This window comes from Lygodium microphyllum, chromosome 22, assembly GCF_053477565.2.
Source record: "Lygodium microphyllum isolate KBCC chromosome 22, Lygodium_microphyllum_v1.1.10, whole genome shotgun sequence".
Classification (NCBI taxonomy): Eukaryota; Viridiplantae; Streptophyta; class Polypodiopsida; order Schizaeales; family Lygodiaceae; genus Lygodium; species Lygodium microphyllum.
In genome coordinates, this window is record NC_141156.1 from 26,110,417 (window position 1) to 26,118,718 (window position 8,302).

Genomic DNA, 8,302 nt, shown 5'->3' on the forward strand with positions numbered 1-8,302 from the left:
TCTCATGTGCAAAAAATACATGGAATATTCAAAGATAATTTATATGGGTCCCCATAAACTACACACTGCAATGTCAAACAAAATGCATTAAAATAGAAAACCAATTGATAGAACAATTGACAAGCGGCTACATCAAGATGGGACTGAATAGGTTGATCCTCATTTTTTTGGACTTTTCTTTAGCACCAGTTTTCTTAATGTTGCCAAAAATATGTTTTCTGCCCTTGTATGGTATGGATGCAAAGTAAACACGAAGAGATGGCTCATCGGGCGAATTAATTGGATGCTCTATGGTAGCTGCTATTCTTATCTCTTACTCCAAAGAAAGAAGTGCATTGTTTTCTATCATGTCTAGCAATGAATATTTAGACAACCACCTACAATGATAGAAATAATGAAAGCATGAAAACATGCAAAGAAAAGACAATTTTTTTCTATGAAGCATAGAGATAAACCAAGAAAAGGGAAAAACTCTTATGCTCTAAACTTTGTGTTTGTTGATGGCATACCATGGGTATTGCAAACAGATCTTGAACTCTCAAGCAATCTCAACCAAGTTATCTTTTTCTCTACATTGACGAAAGAGATTGCTATCAAATTCAACTTTTCAATACCCACAATGGTGTCTGCTCCATCAAATTGAAGAGAAAACAAAGTGTCTCTCCATTCCTTGCCAAGCGATGGATTGATAATATTCAAGACCTAATAAATTTACCAAAACCTTGTCATATTAGTAGGAGACAAACACAACAATAATAATTCTAAACAGATCAAACATTGCAACACTTTTTGCATACGATTAGTGTACTTGCATTGCAACTCGATGGAGATCTCCTTTTCTTTTAAAGCCCTCTGCTTTGCACTTAGACCTTTTGTCACTTCAGCTACTTTGGTTCTTACTTCCTTTTGAAACTAAACCTACAAAATTTTGGGGAAATCATTGCATATCATACTTTCTAATCCTCTCATAACAAGAAAGAGCCCCAATATATATCTACTTGGTAAACAAGCTAGGCCAAATCCTCTCTAGCCAACGGATACCATGGGGGTGAAGTCTTTGATTCAAGCGTCTTTTTGGCTTCCATGGTTTTAGCCACATTAGCAGGTTGCTCTTGCAAAAAGGATTTAATGTCACACTCACAAATATTTGCAGCATTGACTAATGTATCCTTTAGATTTGTGACTATGACTGCATGCTCATTCAAGCTTCCAAAAAAAACAAAAATTTAATACATATGCATTTAATGAGAAGGATCACATGCGCATTGTGTGTTGAGAGGAACTTACTCATTCATGCAAAGAAGGCCATCAAGCAAGGAGACTTCATTGAGTCTAGTTGAATCAACAATAGTGCTAAAGACCCTCAAATGACATTCTTTATCATCTTTATATTTCTTTGTAATGAGCTCCATCCAAGCCATTGTGTGATGGTTCCCCTCCCACACATAGAACATTTCATTGGAAAGAAAAGACAACCCCTTCTTGGTTCTCAACTCATTCTCAAACTCTTTATCTATAGCTTGCCAGTGGGCATCCCATGAAGCCCTTATCTCACTTTGTCACCAGAATTGCAACACCCAAAGGGGAGACAATAGAGACAATGAAAATAACCTTCTCTAGATAGTAAGTTTCACCCTCCAAGGCTATTTTGAGTAGCGAAGTGTCACTTCTCAAACCTCGAACCCTAGGATATGGAAACATCCTACAAAAGGGAATGGGTGGGCACCTTGAAACATCTAAAACCCTGCATTTAGCCAATGCATCTCCACCTTTTATAATTTCCACCACCTCATTTTCCCCTTTCTCTTCTTTCTCACTACACATGAAAAAGCATACAAACAAGAACCTGGATAGGAGAGAAATCATTGTCGCCACTCTCATCTGCTGTAGGACTAGATGCGCACACTCCTTTCTCCCCCGGGGGGTCCACTAGGGTTTACCCTATGGTACCACGTGAGTGTAAGGGAGGCGGGTTATTTAGGGTAAAGAATGTACATTTTATAAGGTAAGGTCCCATAAATAGGGGATAGAAAAGGGGTATTTTCATATATTTCTTGCACGCAGGTGATGTCTCCTTATTACTACTAGTGAATCCCCTGTGCTTTCTCCTTGCTAGTTGACTAAATTATAAATCATTAGTTCACATAGAAATATTAAGAAATCAAAGCAGCAACAATTGAATATAAAATCTTACTATAAGAGACCCGAACTCCCTATATTTTTTTGCTTGTTGTCTCTTTCGTGGAGGCATGATTATTCCCTAACATTTCACATAAGATTATATTGGTGTCAGAAAATTAAGATCATTGTAACGTGTCCATCTATTCGCTCGCAGGACATGTCTTAGCAGCCCATCGGGAAAAGAGTCTAGAAAGCGCCACTCGGCACTCCCACAGAATGTCACGGGGTTTGCGATCTAGGTCCTCCCGAGTCTGCCACGAAGCGGAAGCATTATGGCCATTCCCACTTAGGACCAACCTGAATCACGGTTCTCCTAGTGGTCAAATTCCTAGAACGGCAGCTAGCGTCGAACCCTAGGCGAACTACTTTACGTAAAAATGTCAGGGTCGAAGAGGATTCATGCTACACTTGGTTCAAGGAGAATGGGTAACGAGAGGGATGCAAAGATCGACCTCTCTGCCCATAAGGCATAGTCCCATTCCGTTCCCCTAAAACAGCATAAATCGGGATTCTAGTAACCTAGACTCTAAGTCAACGTTCTTTTTTGTTCATTTCCTTCGAGAAAAGTTCATGGCCAACCGAGACCACCCATCCGTAGGACGGACCCATGGCCACATCCATTGCACTTTCCCCAGGGTTGCTTTAGTTATCTAATTATCTACCACATTTAGTTTGACAAGCATAAAACAGCTTCCTTAATTATCCAATTAGTCACTGGTTCCTTCACGTAATCTTAGCACTGACATAGAAAACAGTGTCAAACAAGTTCCTTTTCAACAATTTATCTTATTAATCAGTCTTTGGAATACATCATAATAATCCAGCCCATAGGCTAATCCATAATCCGCCCAAAGGCAATCCATAATCCGCCTGAAGGCAATCCATAATCTGCTCGAAGGCAATCCAGCAATCCTAAGGGATTACTAATCCAAGATTCCACCCGTAGACTAGTATGCAGGCCTCGAGATCCAATCCCGAGTTACGTCGACCTCTTATGCAGGGCCCGGAAGGCAAGGAATTTATGGCCACAGCTGCCCCTGGCACCCAAGGGTCCTCGTGCTCCAAGTAGTGCCCAATGGAGAGATCTCTTGCGGCGGGTTCCGTCCACATTCCCGCGGCGCGGCTAACAACCCCCTTGGTTCGGGTTAGGTAGATAGTCAGGGGTAATAATGTTGCCTCTCCCTCCAGGCCTTAAACCTGTAGCATTAATTATTTTTCCATCTTTAATTCTTTGGGCAAAGCAATACAAACACTGCTCCTAAATTGTACAAACACAATCAATCCAGTGGTCGTTTGTTTGGCCAACTGCTAAGGAGTGAATCCTTCTCTCCGAATGCGTCCATCATTCGATCTGGGATCAACTGCAACTTGGCAAGATTCCCAAGGGTTTCATTGTTTGTGTACCCTTGTGTCCTTGGGTTAGGGTTATACCATGTTAACCCAATTTAACCAACACCTTAGGTTTCTTAATTTAAGACAGTAAATCGTGGTGACTTTGTCGCTCTATCTTGATTTATCAATTGCTTGTTACCCTAACTTGGGAACTCAGTAGTAGGATGACTACTCATCCTCTTGCAAATTAAGCATGTACTTGGAATCTACCAACCCTTGCTCTAAAGAGTGGCAAATCCATCTTGTGACTTAAATACAAAGCCATGCGACGTTGCAACTTGTTACATAGGAGTCGCATTTAACTTGTGGGATCAATCTCCCATCAATGATGTTTCTAGGTCAAGAAATATGCTTGAACAGGATGTAGGGTTTGGGATGTCTTCATGACCCAGCCCAACCCTAACCTTACTAGGTCACAGTGCTTGACCTAGGGATTCTAAACTCAATCCGAAGTTTAGTATTAGGTCGATCGATCCTTAGGGTAAAACCCTAGATCGTTATTGTATGGGCGTCCAATTAACCCAAACATCCCGTGAATGTGGGTAGGACCTTTGGGTTTGAAGGTCTCGACTTGGTGTCCAAGTGCGATACTAGGCAAAATTTCTAACATGCTAAACCTTAGCTAGCACTTTGAGGTGTTCGTTGTGCTAACTACTTATGCTTTTAAGAATCCTTGAGGGTTATACCCTTACAAGTGATGTAGCCAAATTGGTCTACTTATCTTGCGATAAGAAACTATCTCTTCTTAGAGATGCTAAATTTGTTCTAAGGGTGTAAATAGTTGCAAGACATCACATTACATGTAAATATGTGATTCATTACCTCTATGCACTATAAGGTTTGCACTAACCCTTTCTTTTCTTGCTAAAGTCATGACGAATGACAATTTGGAGAATAACTTGCATAAAACCTACAAAGATTTACATCAAGGAGCTATGCCTACAACCTTTTGTTTAATGCAATTGAATTTCAGGCTTTAATATAATATGCAACCTTTTCTAGATACAACTTCGATAAATGAAGTTCATGCATGACGAATATCACAAAACTATTGTTGACTTAATCCATTCTACAAGCATCTTTGCATGCAACATGCAAGTCCATGGTTTCATTTTCATGCAATGCAACTACATGGACAACATCGACAACGATTATGACATTCGAATCTACAAGTAGAAAATTACCTACATGCCTTGTGCACTTTTTTTTTCTGCAGTCAATCAAAGATACATTTAAAAAATTTCATCTTTTAAACCTAAGCAATATGTGCTTGGGATTTGCAGCTTGGAAATGCAAGCAACCCAATTTGCATGACATGCACTAACCCTTGTAAATCGTTCAAGGAGATAATTTCCCAAATGTATTTTAGCTAGATTATGTGAATTCGAAACATGGGTAAATGTATTCTTCCATGAAAATTTAATGTGCCTAATGCATTGCTTTAATGCGGAATCATTCTTTTAAGAACCTGGGCTTGAGGGCTCGTAGGGATGTCCACCCGTATGCTCGGAGAAGAAACTCCCGTGTGAGCGCCTTGCATCTTTTGTTTGGGGGCCACCGATGTCGAAGCTCTTGACTCCGCAACTCGTTTTTTTGCCTTAATCAAACTATGAACTTTCTCCAGCCCTTGCAATTGGCTTCAAGGTCTGACTACTTATCCCCTCGTGCAAGAATTGGGCTTATGAGCCCGGTTTCTAAAACCGGGGAGGCTCGTGGAAACGAGGCTTATAGAAGCCTAACTATAGAAGCTTTTGCTCTCAACAGAATGACCTAGAGGGGGGCGGTTAATGATTGGAGGAGAGGACGACGGAGAAGGAGATGAGGATGGTGATTGATGATGAGGGAGGTGTCGAGGCAGCCAGCAGCACGACGTGGCACTAGAGGTGGCAGATCTTTGTGGCAACTCCCTGGCGTGGCGGACGGCGACAGCACGATTGCCTTGTCCCTTCTTCCTTCTCATGCCTCCCCCAAGCTTAAGGGGGACGCTTTATAGTGTGTAAGGGGAGGAGGGGGGGAGATCCACACACGTGGAGGCTTTCATGCCTTCCCTCCCTCATGCATCCCCACACCACACTCCTCCCTCTCTCCACTTAACTCACTCCTCCACACACTCCCTCTCCCCCTCCTATGCATCGGCTGAGGGGAGGGCTAATTAATAAATGAATTTACACTACTTTAGTCATTTATCCATTTGTCTTTATGTAAGGGGTGTTTCTCGTGCGGCTTGCGGGTTTTAAACCCCGGCCTCTTTTGCATGACACGGTGTCAAGTATTTTTTCGAAAACTGAAAACCCCTAGTCAAATTGTAGTTAGTTTTGATTTTTGCTAGCTTAGTTGTTTGCGTGACAGTTTGTTTTGTTATTTTGTAGTTGTATTTCTTGTGTTTGTCTAGCTTAGGATTTGTTTTTGACATTTTGTTTGATTTGTTGAGTGTGAAACTTGATAGCCTTGGTCGAGCTTGGTATTTTTTTGAGCAGGATGAAGCTTGTGTTTGCTAATAGCTATTGAACATTGAGGAGCTAGGTATATTTTCTTGTCAATACTTTTGCACATCACAGGGATAATGGGTTCACGAGCACTTCACGTTGCACTTATTGATGCATTGCACTCAGGGGTCGTCTCCTGTCCTTATCAAATACTTCCATGACATGGGTTGGGATTATGCATGTTTTGAACCATCATTAAGCACTATCACGACATGAGGCCCACTGCAACTATATGCAGTAACTTTTAGATGCACGTGCACATGAGAAAGCACCTGTCATTGAGCACACACATTTCTTACACGCACGATATTTGGGATTCTTATCCCAAAGTTAGGAATCTCTGGTTGAGTGTGTAAGAAGGTTGGGTGAGTTAGAGAGTCGTGAAGGACGCCACCAATTGTGAGAAGGGTTGTTCATATTTGGTCAACATCTTGAGGACCATCATTTACTAGAGTGATTGTGAGATTTTGGATGGATGGAGTGGATTATACCATATCTTTTTTATGAGAGTTGAGGATAAGTAATTTTAAATTAATCAAGAAATTTTGTTTACATTTTGCATGACGCACGATCACATATAGATAGGCTAGGCGCAATTCTTCAGTGCATCTATATTTTTTTCATGTGAGCATTGATTGATTGGTTGCATATCATGGATCCAACGTTGCATATTTTTCCAAATCATGAATGATTAGGCACGAACTTCATTTAAAAAACCATATTCCTGCTAGGGCACACTGCATTAAAAAAATAGGTTCATATCCAGAGAATATTTTGAAGACTCAAGGATCCAAGGAAAAGGTCGTACGTTTTACATCGTCGGTCAGTATTTCTTGAAGGAAAAGAGGACATATGTACTAAAAGTGTATGCAATCACAAGAACAATAGGCCAAGGAAGAGAATAAGTCCTCCAAGATAAAAGATGGAGAAAAAATGATGCAATTTACGAAAATCAATATTTTTACCTGATTTTGATGGATTTTCGTAATTCTACCCGTGCTAGCTTGTCGACCAGATGCGTTCTAATCGTTTTGAGTACCCGAACAACTATATTCGAAGTTCAAATAACGAAGTTATGATCTAAACAAGTTGCAAACAGGCATAGAGCAAAAAAAATGAAAATAGTGAAAAGCAGTAGAAAAGCAAAAGCCAAAAGCTGAAAGCAAAAAGCCTAATGTGTGTGAGTGTGGATAGAAAACTATATAAGGAGATGAGAATGTAGAGTTAAGGGCCTTTCCCCTTGATTACAATTGTATTTTATGAGAGAGGAGAGTGGAGGGTCGCATGCTAGAGTGAGCTCTTGTCATGCTAATTTGAAAGTCAGAGCCTTTGGATGTCAAAGCGCCAAGCATCGAATCATGGTTGTTAAGGTATGAGAATATTTCTCACTTGGTTTGTTTTCAAATTGTTGGATTTTTTTTTGTTGAGTTGTGGTTGTGTGATGATCTACCCAAATTAGGGTTTTAGTTGTTTGAGCTACAAGAGGCAGTTCTTTATTGTTTTGTTTTTCGTGGTGTATTGTCAAATATTTGAATTTTTCAAGTTGTGTTGTGCATCCAACAAAGTCAATTATCCCAACCGACACTCCTTAAGGTCTCGTTATCGGGTTGTGAGAGAGACTTGCTCTCGATCACCGCTCGCGTAACATCTCTTTTTTGGTGCCCCCGCTGAGGAGTGCCGAAATTGACATTGTTGTTATTTTGAATGTAAGTTTGTTATGATTTCTTGTGATTGTTGAAAATGGTTGATAATTTTCCTGAGTTCCATGGTAATCATACTGAAGATCCCGAAAGATTTTTAGAAAAAATAGAGCTGTGTTGTTTGATAGAGAGAGTGACTAGTCTTGAGGATAAACTCCAGATTTTTAGATATCAATTGCAGGGAGAAGAACGAAATTGGTTGCTTGACTTTGAGAGAAGACTGAAATTTAAGAGACAGAAATTGGACTATGAGACTATTAAAAATGCTTTTCTATCTAGGTTTAAAAAAAGAGAAAGTCAAAGTGAGATTTGGGTAAAAATAGAAACTTGTGTTCAAAAAGATGATCAATGTGTTGAGGATTTTGCTAGGGAGTTTGAAAGATTGTGGAATCAATGGAGTTTAACATTGTTAGAAGGTGAGATAGCCCCAATTATGTTGAAGATAATGTATTTTGTACATGGATTAAAATTAGAAGATTGGAGAGTGATATTAGAGGTAAAAAACCCTAAGACTTTTGAGGAAGTGGTGAAGATAGCTCAATA

General features: G+C 40.1%; 1 pseudogene; it reads right to left on the reverse strand.

The window, feature by feature from the left end:
* Positions 1-132: 132 nt before the first annotated feature.
* On the reverse strand, positions 133-795 carry LOC148016964 (uncharacterized; annotated as a pseudogene).
* Positions 796-8,302: the final 7,507 nt, after the last annotated feature.